Genomic DNA, 19,643 nt, shown 5'->3' with positions numbered 1-19,643 from the left:
AATGGCCAAAACATTTAATGCACGTTATTGCCGAACCAAAAAAGCAATTTGAGGCTGCGCGCTGGCCGGATTTGTCCAAGCCCTCAGAACGGGGCTAATGCAGTGAAATATTTATTGAAATTGTGTGCTCCCCGGGGGCCAATGCGGCATTGCCTGCTATTAGGCGGAAATCGGGGTGGCACGGTGGGCGGAGATGGTCCTTATCCGAAATCCGACATTTGGGGAGCGGACTAGGATACTGAGATTTGGGCTTTCTTGGCCGGGGGTTGGGAGGAGACTTGTGGGAGGCGCTATTTACGAGTCTCTGCTTGGCACTTTTGGCATTATTGCTTAGCCAAATGTTTGCGCCCGATCCATAAATATCCCAGATCGGAGGGTGGGGCAAAAACTTTTCGCACGCCACTCACTTCCATATAAATTACGCACATTAGTGCAATTAGCAGGCAACAAGAGCAAACGAAAAGGTCTCGATTATTCACCTGAAAGAGGCTGCGAGCTCTTGAACTACCAAAGACTCTTGAGTTCTCACAGTAAGTGCAGTGAAAAAAAAAACAACCCCAAAAACTAAACTAAACGTAAATAGGACGAACAAGAGTTCGTATTTTAAAAATGTTAGGATTTATTTTCAAAGAACTGTATCTATAAGTATAAATATATTTCCAATAAACCAGGTACCTTTAGGGGTAAGTTTCACACACATTTTTCTATTATTTCTCTTCAAACAGCCCACTTTTTAATTCAAGTGTACCGCATTCGAGTGGCACTTCAACCGGCAGAAAGCATATTTACCCTCTTGTTGCAGCCAAATCTGGGTAAATATTTGTAGCAATTATGCAAGCGGAAGTCGATACGGATATGGATACTTGTGGCTGCAGCTTCTAACCCCTCTTTATATATTTATATACTCGTACTATAATATACTTTTGGTTCCCAGCCCAACACGTGCCGCAAATGCATGACAACATAATTATCGCACGCTCGTGGGCGCGTGTTCGATGGGAAAATGTGAGGGGGGCGTATTTTCCACTTGAGTTTTTCCGCTCTGCAACTCTCGGCAGCCCTACAAATTGTGGATTGTTTCAATATAATAAGTGGGCGTGTCCGCAAAGCCCGATGACAGCAAACAACATCGGTAATGGCAACAACATCGCCACGCGTCCTAAGCGTCAAAAAGCCGATGATTATATAGCTGCAGACCTGCTGGCTCCTAATGGTTATGGCCGCCCTTGTCGGGTTTTAAGCTCTTAATGGCCACTTGATGGTTAAGGTAACCAACTTGATGGGCGTTGGGTGCTGGAGGGCAGGGGGTTGGCCTGTTGTCTGATGCCTGAGCGCATCCTTTCATCCAATCGGCGTGTCTATCGATGGCAGTCTGTCCGATTGGATTAGCACACTAAGCGTAATTAGTGGGAAAATATTAGAAGATGTTGCATCAAATCATTGGTATGGAAAGCCCACGGATCAGTTTCGGTCTGTCGTCGTTAATTAAAATAGACCAGAAACTAAAACACATCAAACGAAATTGGTAATCAAAAACCGCAGAAAAAACAAAGTGTGGCATCCGGAAAATGCCATTAAAATTGCATGTCATAAGCCCGTGTGCCCAGGACATTCGTACTGCACGGATAAAAATTTCAGCAAGAAGTCTTAACAACATAATCCATTAATTGTAGTTTGCTTGTATAATATTTTATAAGGTTTGGAATTCATAAGATTCAATCTGCATTAAACAACTGTAGTTAGTTATATTAAAGAAGCTAAACTTAGCGAATCATCGGGTGTGAAATATATTTTAAGCTTTGTACTTTGTACTTAGTACTTTGTACTAAGTTGCCCCAAATCCTTTTTTCTAAGTGATCGAAGGATCGAACTGTTGGCATAGAAATGACTAAAAGCCGTGCGATACAAATTATTATTGGTTCGTCAAGCATACAAAAAATGTTTCAAATTTGAGAACGTCCAACCAGATATCTCCACGGACAGGGGCACATTTTTTTTTTGTTGGGGGTGTGGCTGGGGGTAGCTGGATAAAAAATACTATGGAAAAAATGTTTTTATCTGGCTAGGCATGTCAACGAACCAGCAGCCAAATGAATATGGAATGCTCTGTATGAGTGGCAGATTTCCTAAATAATTTGTGGGCGCACTCGGATGGCTAGATTCGGATGGGGTGGCAGATGGGAGGGGCTCCATCCGTACCTGGAGCTGCTGCTTTATCATCTTGTAACGTGTATCCATTTCGAGTCTATCAAAAAAGCATTCACCTGGCGTCTGTCCTCAGGACCAGGAGCAGGACCAGCACCACGCCCACACCCTGCGCCTCTTGATCCGGCAGCTACATAAATCAAATCCATTTCCCGAGCACCAGTTTTGGCCAATTCTTTTGCCATGGCCGCCGGCACATATTACGGCATTTGTTGGCCGTTTTTCCACCTCTCTCCATCTCTTTCCACCGCCTGTTCTGAGATTTTCTTTTCCTTTTTTTTTGTGGTCCAAGCTGTCAGCGAAAATGCTGAAAAATGGCAAAATACCATTGATGAAAGTAAGCTGCCTGCTTGCTGTTCCGCATAAAAAAATACCGAACATGGAAGCCCAACCATGACGCATTGCAGTGCGCCGCCAAAATCTAAGCCAGGCCGGTGGAAAAAAAAGCACAAATCCGATACGAGTTATACCGTCTAAAAAAAAAGGGGGGGGGGAGCATTAACCAACTAACTGGCCGGGGCGTGTCGCCTCACAATATGCCAAAGTGAAAAGCTGTGTTAGCCGTGTTTTTCCGACGCTCGCATCTTTTTCTGGGTGCCTTTTGCTGATTAATTGAGGAATGTGCCTCCCAGCCAGATGACAGTCAAAAGCCGCCTGGTCCACGAGAAACCCATTGAAGTCATTTGGAAAATTCGGCTAAAATGCGGCATAACTACTGCACTGCGAGCGGTGTGCTAATTAAAACTAATATACGCGGCGTATGCGTAATATTTCTGTTTAAGCAAGCAATAACAATAACGAATTGTTAACAGAACAGACACGAAGAAGCATCATTTTAAATACCCAAGGCCTTGATCTGTAGGATAATGAGAAGTCTGAGATACACTTGATGCAATATAAATATATTATTATCAAGCAATATCTTAAAACAACGAAAAATAGTAACACAAATCATATATCATATATCAAAGGGAAAATGGTTTGTATTTAAGCTATAGGACCAAGGAAGTGGAATTACAATAATTCGTTTTTATTTAATCTTCTTCCCTATCGATCTGATCTGTATTGTTAAAATAGCGCAATGCTTCTAGAGAGTGCAGCCATAACAACCATAAAACAATTGCCTAGGCCGCAGTCACATGGAGTCCGTGGAAAAATGAATTACTGGAGCGCAGGGCAAGAAATGACAACAAAAGTGAATCCAGAGCCAAAGGCAATGGGGGCTGTTCTTTTCCTGTATTTCCAAGTACGTTTTTTTTTTTGCACATTTTGTACCGGTGCTTTTTGCGCGGCTTGTTGTGCGGCATTATGCGGCAACTGCATTGTTTATAGAGATAGCCTCCGGGCTGTACCTAACTACCTGACTACCCGACTTTGTGCATTTTTTTAATGGATTTCAGGGCAAACAAAAAGCCAGAACATGGCGCATTGAAGTGAAGAATTCGCACTCGCGGTCTTAAACGCATGCGGGAGTCGCTGGATAAATGTGATGGGTGGTGGGACTGTCAAGGCTGTTATTTGTTGGGCGAAATGCTGTTAGCAGGCAGGACTTCCGCTAACAACCCCCTGCACATCAGCGCCTGTTGTCAATTTGGCCAAAGTGGTTTTTCAGTTGCTTTAGCGTGAAAAAAGGCGAACAATTGTGGAGTGCAGGGGGCGGGCGTCGGATGCTGCCGTCGGGTTATTCCAACAGGATCCTTTGACAAATTGCACTTGTGCGGCGTTTTAATCACTTAGGCCAGAACGCCTACATTGGCCCTATCTAGGCGTCTCATTCTATTTACTTAATGACAGCGAAAAGTGGCAGCCGGCGACGCCTTGAGATTCCCATACGCCTCAGCGCCAAACAGCAAGTGCTGCGCGGATTTGTCATTCTCTCCGCAGTGCATCTTATGCACTATCCAAAATGCACTAAAATAAATTATTCGAAATCAAGATGCATTTCCACTAAATTGTAGCTTGCTTCTAGCAACCAAATATTAGTATTACTATTATAATATATTAATATACATATATAGAAAATGTTACTATTCCTTGTTATATTGAATTTATGTGGATAATTTTTTTTAAGTAAATTATTAAACTAAATAAGCCTAATAAATTGGAATGCCAAAGCAGTTTTTATATAACAGAAGTCTTGTGATCTTTGAGCTAAACTGGCGTTTACCAACCGAACAATGCAGAGCTTCGCATTTCTTCAGATACTCTCAGAATCCTTGCTAAACTTTTATTGCTGTGCACATCCTTTCGTCCTGCGACCATTGAAGGAACTCGTAGTTTCATTAGACTAAAACGCCCGGTGCGTGCGAGAGTGTGAGTGTGCCGAGCTTTTGTTTAAGGGATTTGCCTTTTCAGTGAAATTTGCATTTGCCAGCGCCATTGAAGCGCGAACAATTGAACGGCTACGGACCGAAAAAAAAACAAAAACAGAAAAATGAAATGTATGTCCTGGCCCAGCTGTTCTCTTTTGCTCTCGTGCCATTGTCCTTTTGTCTAAGCCGTGCGCCAAAAGGCGCGCAAATATCTTTTGATTTCTTTGCCCATTCAATGGAAAAAAAGACGCACACTTTTGATAGCTTTCATTTATGACGACGCGGGGGCGAGGTATGGAAGATGGGCGTGGCACTGCCAGTCATCAATCAAAAAGTGCGCAAAATCAAAATGCCAAGAAATGGGATAGGGATTCGGATTTGGATTTAGATTCCTTTGACAGAATTCGTATTTCGAAATGGTCTAGTCTAATAGCTGACGTCAGGGTTAAAATATACCTTACATTTGGGCAAAATAAATGCATTACAACTGTTAAAGAGCACCGAAAATTGAATGTGGTATTTACGCCACCACTTTAAATGCATCTAATTAGCCCGTTTTAGCCAAATGCACTCCCACCGTCGCTCTCTAGCCAAACTTGTGGCTATTAATCATTGAGAGACAATCATTGACAAATACAAGTTAATTACTTTCCATTTTAGAGTTGAAAGCCGAGCAGGAAGTGTCTCGGATTTATCAAAGAGCAAATTAATTGAAAGCAACCTACCCCCTAGTGGGGAAGCAAGGAAGTGGGCAACAGGACATACAGGATAAGCCAGGAGCAGTGCACTTTAAACGAAATACACTACCGGTGCAACTGGCAGAGGGCTGAGGAACCCAGAGACATTGGCAACCACAGGAATTATACCAACTTTACACGTTATAGCGACATAAGTCAGCCGGCGGATGTAGCAACATATGTTGCTAACTGCCGACTGGGGTGGCGCATCCCGATCCTGAAGGAATCATCACCCTTCACCCGACAGCCATCACACAGTTGGGCACACCCAATCTCCAAACTCCAACCACCAACAGACCGCCCACGCAATCAAATAATTCTGAATCATTAGGTTTTTTACGAACGAAGGGGTGGCTGACGTTCTCTATTGAGACATTTAGCTCAACTGGATGTTCATTATAATCCACTCGCAGTTTACTCGAGGAATTACACAGGAAGAAAAAATGAAACATTGAATCAGTACAACATTTATTTGAATATCCTTTTGCTAAAAGCTTTCCTAAGGTAATAATTAACAGTTTCATGTCCTTCCACTATTCTTATATTAGTATTAACAGTTTCGCTTTTTTTTACTTGAATTTGATCTTTGATGTAGATTTTTCCAGTGTAATTCCCCTTGGCCGTTGCACGTTGGTCGCGTTTTTCCCCAAGGCCTCCTGCCCCCGCACTACCCGCTGCTCTATTATTAAATGCACTTTTAATCTTGGCTGCCCCCCTCGTCCTGCGTCCTTCATCCTTTCCCAACTGATGTTCGCTTTTCAATGATTTTTCCATTTTGCACCCTCAAATGGCGAACGATTATCACCCTTAAATGGTACTTTACACACACAAAGAATGCCAGGCATTGAATAGAATTGAACCGGTGCCCGTTTGTCCTTCCCTCCGGAGTCTCAAATCAGTTGAACTGCTTGGCAGGACTCGGAATCGGAATCGGAGAGATTGGTCCTGCACTGGAAACAAAGTAGTCGTGGCCAACGAGAGAGGGGTGTGCGAAGGGAATGCGAATGAGTGTGTGTGTGTGTGTGTGAGTGTGCTTTTATAGTCCTGCTGATATCATATGAAAACATTGGTTTGGGACCTCAAGTCGAGTGTGTATATCCCCGGGATTAGTATGCGATGTTTGTTTAACTTTTCGCCGTGATTTCCCATTCCAAACCGGGGAGCGGTGATGAGTTGGTCAGGCAATAAGCGGAGAATTAGGGAAACGGGTGCGGGAAATGGCTTATTATAATGAAAATTCAGAGCTCCGCTTGGATTGCAGATAAATGCGCACCCATTTGTCATTTAATTTAATGGTTATGCCCTAATCATACTATTCTGAAATAAGAAGATGTTCCTTTTTGGGAAACAAATAATATTATAAGATGTAAAACTTTTTCGATATTTGGGAATGCAGTTTCAGTGGCAATTAGCCTCCGGTTAGTAAGTTAAAACCTAATTGCTACCCATCTTTAGTGTCTTTCCATGGCTGATCAGCCTTGTCATTTATTCAGATAGAACAAACTTTTGTCGAGCCATTAAATGGCAAATTACTCACTCGTTGTCTGGTGTCGATTAAATGAACTCAACCCACCACGACAACTCCGAATAAAAACAAAGAATCCCCTTTTGCCCTCTTCTATCAATTCATGGGCTCACAACTTACTATACATCGCATCCCTGCCGAGCAGCAGTCACAATTACACGCCGCAGACCCTAAAAACACAACTTGCCATATAAAAATCCTGCCTGATGGCCGTACATAGATGGATGGTTGGGTCGTTGGGTGGTTGGGTTGAAAGCACTCCCCGCTGTCATATGGATACAGTGGGGTAAGGCACTCTTAAAGAGCACATAATTGGTCTGTAATCTATTTTTGACAGATTGAATTTCGCTTTTATCTTGATTTTGTTTTGACTGACTCGGTTGATGCTGCTGCTGCTCCTGCTGCTTTTTCGGGCACTTCTAATTGGGTTGTATTGTAATAAACCAATATATGCCACCAATTGAGAACACGTGTTTTCCTTGCAGTTGGGTGCAGCCGTCAGGCCACCTTTTTATTTCTTCTTATCTCTTCGAGTAGCAGAAACGGTTCTGCCCGCTTAACCTCTACAGAGTGTCTAATCTTACCTAAATACTGCGACTGCGCCGCCGTCGACAGCGGCAGAAGAGCAGCGTATATATATATGTATAAGAGAGAGAGAGAGAGAGCTTATGCGCATATATGGCCAGCGGCCAGCGTGGGGATGCTGACTTAGCTTAAAGCATAAATGGGTGATCTTATATCACGCTCACTTGAGACATTTATTTATGCAATGCAACTAAGTGTTGCTGTGTACTTATAGGTACAGTGTACCCTCGATATATGCACATACTACACCTCCCCTCTTTTTTAAAATAACGTAAAGAAATGAAGTTATTTTCTATCAACTATATTACCATTATAAAATAAAAATTACTTAAATATTATTTTTAATGAATTAACATTATTTATGATATAGAATTTTTAAATGAATAAAGAAAAAATATGTATGTATTTTGAATTAATAAAAATTCGATTATATCTATGTCTTTGTTATATTGTTTTGGCTGATCAGGCCGTTATTTAAGTTTTATTATGAAAGGTTTGGCATTGATTGCCCTTTTTTTTTTCATTCTATTTGTGCTTTTTTAGCCTATCTTTATGTACTATTTGTTGTTTCTTACTTCCTGTTTTAATGGTTATATTGTCATTTATTCCTATATCTACTACGTCATAAGGACCTTCATATCTTTTATCTAACTTATGACCTGTTTCTTTTCTAAGTAATACTTTATCTCCTATTTTTAATTCGAAATTATTTGTATTCCTATCATATCTTAATTTTCTATCCGCTTTTGCTTTTTCTAACATTCTTCTTGCTCTGTTGTACGACAATTCTAGTCTGCATTTAAGCTCTTTAGAGTAGTCGTCTAAGTTGTATATTGGGTCTATTTTGTTTATCTTACTGAAATCTTTGAATTGTCTGGGTAGTCTGCCAAATACTAGTTCGTATGGGCAATAGTCATGGACTATTGAGGGTGTTGTATTGAAGCAATAAGTGAAATATGGTAACCAAATGTCCCAATCACTTTTGTTAACCGATATGTATGAACGTATATATTCATTAAAAGTTCGGTGGCTTCTTTCTATTGTTCCTAAAGTTTGATGATGGTGAGCGCTAGATGTTAGATTTTCTATATGCATATATTTGCATAATTCATTCATAAGTGAATTTTTGTATTCCGTACCTTGATCTGTAATGAACGTCTTCATTGGACCGTACTTCAGTACAAATAATTCAAATATAGCCTTTGCAACTGTTTTAGCACTTTTATTTGGTGTTGGAATAGTTACTAAAAACTTGGTTAGATCGCATATGATTGTAACTGCATACTCATTTCCGTCTTCCGATTTCGGTAGTGGACCAATGGTATCAATTAAAACAGTATCAAATGCTGTTGCTGGCGTTGGCATCAATGTTAATGGAGTTTTCGTATGTGTTGTAATTTTGGCTTGTTGACATTTCAAACAAGTCTTTACATACTTTGAGATTGTCTTGGTCATCTGGGGCCAATAATAAAATCTTTTGATTTTTGACTGGGTTCGCGAAATACCAGTGTGGCCTCCTTCTATAGGATCATCATGGAATTTTGTCAAAATTTCTTTAATCTGAGCTTCGTCATTTTTGTCTATAATTATCACCTTTTGTAGAATAGCTAGTTCTACTTTTTCGAGTACTCGGTTGCCCTTTATTTTAAATTCATTTAGTGATACAAATTGGAACATCTGTTCGCTTGGTGATATTCGCATTTTTGTTATTTTATGCATTCCGGCTTTTGAAATAAGCCTTTGAAAGAATTGATTTAGATCAAATGTTTCATTAGAATACAAGTCATCAACATCAAAGCGTGAAACAATTGTTTTTCCTCGTTTTAATAAACACTTGTGTTTATCTATTTTGATTAAAACATATTTCTTTGTGTCATTATTATTGACAACTTCATAGACTTTGGGCTTTTCTATTGTTTGCTCTTTTTCCTCTTGTATTTTGACTATTGCTTCGTCCTTACAGGAATTTTCCTGTTTAGCTTTTGATCTGGTGGTAACTTTTAATATTTCTCTGTTGATTGTTTTCAGATCTTTTATTGTTATGCGAGACAAGGCGTCCGCAATATGGTTATCTTTCCCCTTAAGATATTCTACAGTAAAGTCATACTCTTCTAAATCCAGCCTCATACGAGTGAGTTTTGAACTTGGATTTTTCATAGAGAATAGGTATGACAATGGTCTATGATCGCTTTTTACCATGAAATGCTTGCCATATATGTATGGTCGAAAATGATTTATGGCCCAATGAATGGCCGTTAATTCTTGTTCTGTAGTGGACTTATTACTTTCACCTTGAGTGAACATTCTTGAAGCGTATGCCACTGGAAGTTGTTGACCATTGTGATCTTGTGTAAGTACCGCTCCGCATGCCTGTTTACTAGCATCGGTTGTTATGCAAAATTCTTTACCGAAATCTGGGTACTGTAGTAATGTTGGTTTCATTAATTCTGTTTTAAGGTATTCGAATGCATCATTGCATTCTGCTGTCCATTCGAATTGAACATTCTTTTTACAAAGCCTCGTTAAGTGGCGTGAATGATCAGAAAAATTTTTAATGAAACGTCTGTAATAATTACAGAAGGCTACGAAACGCCTAGCACTGTCGGCATCTGTTGGTATAGGATATTTTTCTATAACTTCATATTTGGTGTCATCTGGGAGTATACCTTTATCGGTACATTTGTGACCCAAATATGTTACTTCTTTCATAAAGAAAGAACATTTCCCTGGATGTAGTTTCAAATTATGTCGTCTACATAGCTCGAATACGTTAGTCAAATTTTTGAGCATATGTTTTTCTGAACAACCTATTACTACTAAGTCATCCATATATAGAAATGCTTGCGATGGTTCAAGACCAGAAAATGCAAGTGTCATCATACGTTGGAAGGAGTTTGGTGCTACTTTCAGTCCGTATGGTAATCGCGTGAAGCGATATGAGCCATTGGCTGTTGAAAATGACGTTATATCTCTATACCTTTTTTCTAGTTCTATCTGGTGGAATCCAGACATTAGGTCGAGACATGAAAAATACTTTGCTCTTCCTAATTGATCAAGAATATCTTCTATTCTTGGAAGTGGAAATTTGTCTGATAATAGTTTCTTATTTATTTGACGATAGTCAACTGCTAATCGCCATCTTTTTTCCGTGGAATTCGGAAGTGGTTTCTTTGGAACCAAAAGTAATGGACTATTATATTCAGACATTGATGGTTCAACTATTCCATCATCTATTAATTTTTTTACCTGTCTGGCGATTTCTGGTTTTTGGCTATCTGCCATGCGATAGTTTTTTATATAGACCGGTGTTTTTTCCCCTAATCTGAGTTTTTGTTTGTAGAAATTGTTAGCCGATATTGGTTCTGTTTCTAGACCAAAAATATCGCTAAACTCGGTGCATAACTTAGTTAGTTCATTATTGAATTGTTTAGGGAATCTTAATTGTTTTAAAATTTCTTCAGTTCTATTTTCCTTTTCTACTGGTGTTGTAAAAATGTCATAGTCTTTCATTGATTCGCATTTGATCTTCGCGCTATCTATTATGGCGTCTTTATTATTTGTATTTATAATGCGAATCAATGCGTTTTTGCTATCGGCAATGGTGCTTGCTACTATTATACCTGGTTGCAGCTCCTGATTTGGTACTACCACCGTTTTTTCGTTAGTGAGTAATTTGACTTGTCTGATTACTTCGCATCTAGCTGGCAATAAGAGTGTGTTGGAGTCTAAGTTATGTGTAATTGGTACACTAATCTGTCTACTGAAGTTATTGGGTCTTATTGTGAACCAGTCTTTGTTATTTTGAAACTCTAATACGCAATTGTATTTCTTGATAAAATCTATTCCGATTATGCCATCGCATGGTATCGGAAAATTCTCAGGTACTACATGAAATTCATGTGGCACTAGAACATCCTGAATGCGTATGTCAAGATCTACTGTACCTATAGACTGTATGGTTCCTTGCCCAATACCTGTAATATTTGATATATTACTGAAATTTATATTATTATATTCCTTTGCTTTGGCTTTTAGCAATGAAATTTCTGCACCTGTGTCTATTAGTAATGTAAGAACTGTGTTTGTTTCATGGTTTTTTGTCTTAATGAAAATACTCAGATTTAGGTTTACTTTAAACACTTTTACTGTTGATCGCTTAAGGGGGTCTGGCTGTTTTCCGATTGTACGTTACGCACATTTCGGTTGTTATTATTATTCTGACTTTGGTTACCCCTTCGGTTACCTCCGTCTCTGTTATTACCGTGGCCGCGGTAGCCTCCGTGACCTCTGTTGTTATTATTATAACCTTGGTTATAATTCTGGTTATAATTATGGTTATAATTATTTCTGCCTCTACCACGATAGTAGGCATTATAATTACCACGTCTATTATTCCCATTATAGAATAAGACTGTATTTGAATTGCCGGTTATTTCTGTACTGCAATGTAGGTATTTTTCCATTGCGTCGTTGAATGTACTAAATGTACCTGCAGTTAAGATCATTTTAAGTGCCTCGTTGGCACAGTTTTTGGTCATTGCTGATATCGACTCTTTAGTCGCGAATTTGTCAGCATTATCGGCGTCTAATCCGCCGTCTATGTAAGCTGCCTCGAGCTGCTTACGCATACTGTCTATTTCTGTAACATACTGAGACGCGGTCTTGCCTCTTTGTTGGGCATTTATTAATTTGGCCTTTATAACGTCAGGCGATTCGCCTTTTACGTTTGCCTGCAATATGGTAATTATTGCCTGTATCGTTGTCGCATGTTCTACTTTATAGTTTAATGGGCCAATAATTTTGGTCTTTATGACCTCTACTGCTAAAGTTTCTTGATCTCCTTTAGTTAGATCCGTCAACTTAAGTGCTGTCACAAACCTGTTTAAATGGAGTTTCTTACCATCGAATTCAGGTACTGTGGCAGATACCTGTTTAACGTATGCTCTCTGAGCTTCTAATGCGTTGGCCATGTTTCTTGTATTTGGTTGTACGGTATTAAATTTTAATTCTTCTATTGATTCGATATCGCTTTCGATATCTAAATCTTCTAACGGCTGCGACTCGTCCAAGTCTCTTAACTGGCTTTCGTCGAATTCTGCTATTTTGGTTAGTTCTGTTGGGACTTCTATTATAATACTGTGTCTAACGCTGGTATTATGTAGTCTTTTACCAAATGAACTGAGAACTTTGAAGCATTGGACTTTATGTTCTTCAGTGAGTTTGCTTTTGTTTGTTACTATTAGGTTTTGTAATGTGTTGTATTGTGTTATCAATACCTTTATGTGAAAAATAAGCGTCTGAGTTTTGATCAGCGCGGTTTTATTAATACATTTATAGGATTTATCAAAAGCATCTCTAATATTGTTTATGGATATGGTTAAGTTTAGCCATTCCATGTATGTACCTTTTAGCGATGTAATCGCACTTGTACCTTTTTGGTGTAGTTTCTATTAGATTTTGTCTAAATCATTGGCTCGACTCATGTAAGTCTTTTCAACGATCTTTTGTGAAACTGATAAAGTTTTAAGGCCAGGTTAAAAGGCTGATAGGATAACTAAAATCAAAAATAGTAAGTACATTGAATTTAACTGTGGGGTTGTATCCACGACTTATGTCCCATTTTGATATGGGGAAAATTAGTCTTTATTTGTATATCAAAAGTACAAATAGAATTTTAACTTTGAGAATTGGTCAATTATTGTTATCTCGATCAGATATAAATATAGCTCGAAATTTTAATAGGTCTAAACTGTTGTTAAACATATTTTTACTTGATAGATGAATTCATTATACTCAGTTTACATCGGTTGCAATTTGCAATTTTACAATATTATTACTTATTTTAAGTTTAGGACTGAGTATAATGTGTTAGTTATGAAATGGGTCCCTGATAAGTTAGTAATTTTGTTGCAGCGGAAACCGCATCGACAACATTAATATAATATTTGGGCGGTTGAGGCTATGGCGTATAACGCAGCCCGCCGCTTTACTTCGCACCACGAAGTTGTTGATTGATGGCTGCAAGGCGCTCTTTGTAGCGCTGCCGGTCTTCCTCATTAGTTGCCGTCTTCAGTAGTTCGATGTTGAGCCTCCGGGCGCTGAGCAACTTAATCCGGCGGCCACCCCTCTTCTTTTTAGGTGGCTGCTCCCTCGCTGCAGTCCGTGCCTTGTACTCTTGTATGGTCAAGGGCTTTGGTCCCGCGGACGGATCTACCTCTATTACCTCTTTGATACTTGGCAGATCCCTTTGCTCGACAGGAGCAGGGTGTTCGAACGTCTGCTTGGTAGACATTCGCTGTTGTCATGTGCGGCGCGCCGGTGGAATCCTTTATCCTTTATCCTAATCCTACCCTCGCAGGATGCCGTGCTAATTGCTGTTGCGGCTTACAATGGTCGAGGGCAGTCGTTCATGCAGACGTCGGGTCTTTTCGGCTTGGGTGATGTTGAATTTTCAGTTATTTCTTCATTGATTATTTCTATTTTTGCTGAGTGAGTTGTGGTATTCGGCTTTCTTTGCTGGAGGTTTTCTTTCAGAAAGTCTAATTCGGCAGTTAATTTCTGTGCCGTTGCCCATGGGGGCGGTGTTTTATTTGTATATCATAGCCACTTAATATGTGCTATACCTTTATTTTTGATTTCCTGACATCCGCGTTTGCCCATTACCACACTCTACTCACTCAGTATTTTTGTTTCTTTTTTTTTCATCAGTGTCCCGTCTCTAGGTCTCCCGCACTGGTGTAAGGGGCGGCCTGCCTCTCACACCTGTTGTCGCTGTTTAGAATTCCCAAATCAAATCGGCAATATTAGCAGCATTTCCTCAGTAGTCCTCAGATCGCAGGCTCCTGCCTCACGGTCGCCATGTAATAAACCAATATATGCCACCAATTGAGAACACGTGTTTTCCTTGCAGTTGGGTGCAGCCGTCAGGCCACCTTTTTATTTCTTCTTATCTCTTCGAGTAGCAGAAACGGTTCTGCCCGCTTAACCTCTACAGAGTGTCTAATCTTACCTAAATACTGCGACTGCGCCGCCGTCGACAGCGGCAGAAGAGCAGCGTATATATATATGTATAAGAGAGAGAGAGAGAGAGCTTATGCGCATATATGGCCAGCGGCCAGCGTGGGGATGCTGACTTAGCTTAAAGCATAAATGGGTGATCTTATATCACGCTCACTTGAGACATTTATTTATGCAATGCAACTAAGTGTTGCTGTGTACTTATAGGTACAGTGTACCCTCGATATATGCACATACTACAGTATACCCATGCCCTAGCCACCCCAGACAATACCATCGAAGCCAAGCCAAGCCATCAGATCCCAATCCATTCCGACCCATTTGCAGGTGCCGGGGGTTGCTTGTTGGTTTGGACGTGAAGATTTGCTAAATGGTTGCTGGCTTCTGTCCATAGTTTAATATGATAAGTGGGTTGCTTGTCTTGGACTTGAGTATTCCAGGGGACTGCGCTTGGGGAATCGGTCCGGTTTTGGGTTCGCATTCGGACTCAGGTTCGAATTTTGGGTTTTGGGTTCTTGGTTCTGATTTGGTTTTCGGCTCGAGTCCAATTGGTTAAATGCCAATTTATGCGCTCGAAAATTGGTAATTTAAAACCGCAAAGATTCCAGCGGACCGATAAGCAGCAGAGTGTTGGAATTATTCATGGCACACAGTTCAAGTGTTTTGCATTTACGATAATAAATTACATTAAGTTGCCAGCATCCCCGGGGATTTGGATGATAACTTTTCATAATTTGACTGTCAGCCAAGGCAGAAAAAATGAAAACAGGTAAGCAGATAGAAATGATTTCGCAACGGCAATCTTCAATTTCACACTTCGACGCGCCAATCTCGGTATTAGCCATTCAAATTAGGTATAAGCCTAAAAATGTTGAATTCGAACTTACTTTTTGAATATAGATTATTTGTTTTCAAGCAATGAAAAATATATAAAATGATATAGAATAAAATAGAAAGCTTCAAGTTTGCAAAATTTCCTTTTTTCAAGGCAGTGATACAAATAATAGTACATTGCTACGATTTTTAACGAGTTAACTGGTTAAGTTAGTCTTCAAGGACATTTGAAGCGTTTATCGGTCCCTAAATATGCTGAATTGAACTAAGAAGGAGTGGTGTAAGTCTGTTGTTGTGTAATTACACTCCGCATGGAACCCATTTGCCGGACCGCCCCTCAACCCTTGCCAAAGTCAATTCACCGAAATTGTTGAACATGTCGCATAACCAGTAATTTTCACACCATTTTTCCCCTGCACTCTACACTTTCCATACGCTTTTGATGTCATTTATTCATTTACAATTTTGCAATTCGGTTTATTCAATGCCCGACTGCGATGGGCGGTGACCGAACGTGGCTGGCGGCGGTTTTGAATAAATATGTAATTCTTTACCCGATTTTCCAAGGGAGGGAGGATCACTATGGGGTAGCCATTACAGGCGTATTGCCATGATACCCACTTGCTGTTAACCAGAAGCGTCAACAAACAGTTGCAACACGCGGTCCAAACGAGCCGACGAGCAAAACTTTGTTCAAGTTTTTGCAATTAAAATGTTTCAGCAAAAGAGAGATTGTGTGAGAAGAGATTGTGAGAAGAAAGGGTGTGTGATTGTTATGAACCCAGTAACGAATGGGTTCTGCCGAGCTACCAAACAGAGATTTAAGGATTTGACAACCTATACGATTGACAAATTGTACAAACGAAATTCTTAGTTTGCATTTTTAGATACAAGTCAACAATTTCTATCTCATGATTTAATTAACTTTAAATAAATAATTTTTTTTTATACTAACTCATTTAAGCAATAAATTCAATAATGAATATATTATTTAAAGTTAGTATAAATATTTATATTTATTATATATATAACATATATTATAATAGAGTGTATGTGGATTTTGAAATGTAACTCCATAAATTACCAGCTAGCAATTAAAACAATTTATAAAACCAGGTGATAATAAGTGGTAATATTTTTTTTACAGTGCAGTGGAATGGGTTGAAGCGGTATCCGCTGAGCGCTGATTTGGCCGCAGGCTAAATGGCGTTAAATAGCACGTCGATCCGGCGACAATAACAACAGCAGGGGCAAAAGCAGCGGGTCAGGAGGTGAGATTTGAAAAGCGTTTTACAACCATTTTACACACTGTATCCAGGATGCACGGCTCCCGCTCCTGCTTTTGCTTTTGCTTCAGCTTCTGCTCCTGCTACGTCATTGTTGACTTCCTGTTACGCAATGCAGGACTCGCAATCGTCACGGCCTACATAATTTGTAGGTACACTCCTGCATTCAGCAGCAAAACGCACACACAATGCCCTGGCATCGAATAACCAAACAGCGGAGTACAAATTTTTATTGTTATTCAATTGGATTCGAATTTGGCTGAGAGCGTTTCGTCCTGCGATTCGTCGAATGAGTGTTTGCCAGTGTGTGACAGTTGACGCCTCACAAAAACAGGACGCTTCCGGTGCGGATTGGAGTGGCTCCGTGGATAGGAGCCGTGTGTAATCCGAGCGGCAAAGTGCACGTAATTAGCCAGCGACTTGCCCCGTTTGCACTTTTCTACTCGATTTGGCCGGGAGTCGGTTGAAATCCGAGCGAGAGACCGGATTCCCGGTAGCCGCCATGCGAGACATTGTTTGTGTTATTGCATTAATTTACAACAATATGTCGCGTAATGAGATGGAATTTGATTATGCCATTGTGAGTGCGATTCGGCACTGCAATTGGAAACTAATGCCATTCGCTGGGCCGTAAGTGCCTGTGCGCCGTAATTACTAGTTAAACGGCTTAGGCTCATCTTGCAACGCTGAATTTTCCGGAGGTGCTGGGAAATTTTGGTCGCTTGGTGCACTAGAAAAAATCGTTACGTGCTTTTAGCCAGAAATGATCAGTCTCAATCAATCTTTTCAGTATAAAAAGCTTTAGTTTTTTTATATGATTTAAAAGTTTTTCTTTGAAGAATTACAGCATATTTTTGGTCATTAAACAATGAAACACTGATATATAAAAATAGTAATGAAAACTTGGAACTGATATTGTTGTTTCTAGCATTCCGCCTGCCATTTAAGGCCATAAAACATTCGCAACTACACAACTGTCAGTTGATTAAATCACCTCAATGGCAAATAAAAGCGGCACTACAATAAAAAAAAAAGACGCAAGGCTGATGAGCCTATTATAGTGACAGGAATTGCAGGCAGGAAAGTTGCAGGGAAGTCACCCCCTCAAAAAACTACGCACTCGCATCTGGTAAAAAATAAAGTCCATAAAAAAAGGGACATCGCGATGAGCAAAAATTGCCCACATTTGCGGGCTGACCAGCGGCCGTAACGACAGAAACAGTAAAGGAAACAGGAACAGGATATAGGGAGCAGGGATAATGCGAGGACACTGGCAGCAACCACAACAGCAGGCGCCGAGTGGGAAATAAAAATAAATGTGCTAAATGGATAATAAAGTACAAAGAGCGACAGGCATAATGTCCAAACTGACACTCCACAGCAAACGGCAAAAAGCGAGCCACAAAAAGGACATCCCTGTGTGTGCGAGTCCTTTTTTTAAGCGTAATTTAACTGTTGTAGCCATTGTACTTAATTGAACTGTCAACAAAAATAGATAAACATAATGGCTAGTGAGGCAGAAAACATGTCGAGTCAAACCCATTGGCCAATTCCATTTATGCGAGTCCTTAGAGCTGTCAGAAAGTTGCGCCGTCATTTCTAGGACCATAAAAAAAGCTACGCTATTTGATGGTAGTACCATATAATAAACTGGACATGTAAATATTACAATAGTAAACTATCAAAAAATATTGAATATATTTTAACATGAAGCAGAAAACTTTTTTGGAATAATAAGAATGAAAGGTGGTCATATTTAAAAGTTATAATACTTTAAGCAAGTTTTTAAGCGGGGTAAAGTTAAAAAATGTTCTTGTACACTGTTTTAGAACCATGTGCATACTATTAATTATTATATGTTAGTCTTAACATATTAGTCCATTAGTCCTTTAAAGTCCCTACACAAATATGTGTACATACACATATATGTATGTATATGAACCAAATCGGATAGTGTGGAATCTGTGCCCCAAGTTGCGCCACTTCATGCCCCAAAAGGCTGCAATTAAAATAAGTACCCAGCCGCTTGGCTTTGGCAAATGGTGCACCACCACGCCCACCCTCACACCCTCACACCCACACACACACATACCCACAACCACTTTCAGGACCCAAAAACTGTGCGATATATGTATGTACCAAGACCATACTATATGGTATATAAGCACATTGTGTGCGCAAGCTAATTAAGAAATTACTGCAGGCAAAAAAGCGTCTGCCAAAAGCGGCAGTACCCGCCCTCGAAATTGGCCCCATTCTCGTTTTTCGGCGCCTGCTATTTGCAAAAAATCACTTCGCATATGAGAACGAAAAATAAAATTTACAAAAAACCCAAAGAGAAGAACAAGTGGAGGCAGTATAAAATGAATCGAATTTCAGTTAGCCTGCAATAATAATATACAATACATAACAGATAATTCATGTGGTTTTAAGTCAAGAAAATTATATACTTTCTATTATTAACACAAGAATTGGATCTCATATATCTAGATGTGATCCATCTTAGTCGTGGCTTATTCTCCTATCACTACCCTGCAAAAAAAAGCGATCTCATAATCCAGCCAGCCACTGCCACACCCACTGACTACCCAAATCCGCCCAAACAATTCACTTTACATATGAGCAAACGTGGCCCAAAAGGACGAAAAAGGATGAAAAAGCCAAGCTGCATTCATGGAGAGCAGCAGCAGCAGCCAAAAAGCAGCCAACCAAAGTGCTCGTTGTCTGGGGCAGGCAATTTTTATAATTTCGCTACAATTTCGAGGCATTTTATGAGATGAATTGAAATATTTTTTCTCCGCTCTGCTCCTTTTTTCGGGGCACATTTCGCATTCAGCCAAGGAAAGCCAAATCCATTCATGCGCTTAAATAAAATGCTCAAGCACTTGACTGCATCCATACAAAAATGTTGCGAGTAGCATCCGATGGCAGGAGTTTGGCCAAAAAAAAGGTTGCCTAATTTGTTCAGTTGGCTTGCACATGGTTAAAAAAAAAAAAAGAAATAAAAATACCAGCTGGAGTAGCAAGGATGAACCCCTTTTTTGGGTTTTTAACTGAAAGCCAAATGGACAATACCACGATGGTCCCATTGTGGCGAAATTCATTTTGAGGACGCAAACGGAAAGCCTAATCCCCGAGAGCA

General features: G+C 39.9%; 1 annotated feature.

Moving 5' to 3' along the window:
- Positions 1-7,213: 7,213 nt before the first annotated feature.
- Positions 7,214-14,622: a mobile genetic element.
- Positions 14,623-19,643: the final 5,021 nt, after the last annotated feature.

The sequence above is a fragment of the Drosophila melanogaster genome, chromosome 3R (genome assembly GCF_000001215.4).
Source record: "Drosophila melanogaster chromosome 3R".
NCBI classification, from domain to species: Eukaryota; Metazoa; Arthropoda; class Insecta; order Diptera; family Drosophilidae; genus Drosophila; species Drosophila melanogaster.
Note: the sequence above shows the minus strand (reverse complement) of the source record. Positions and strands in the feature narration are given on the sequence as shown.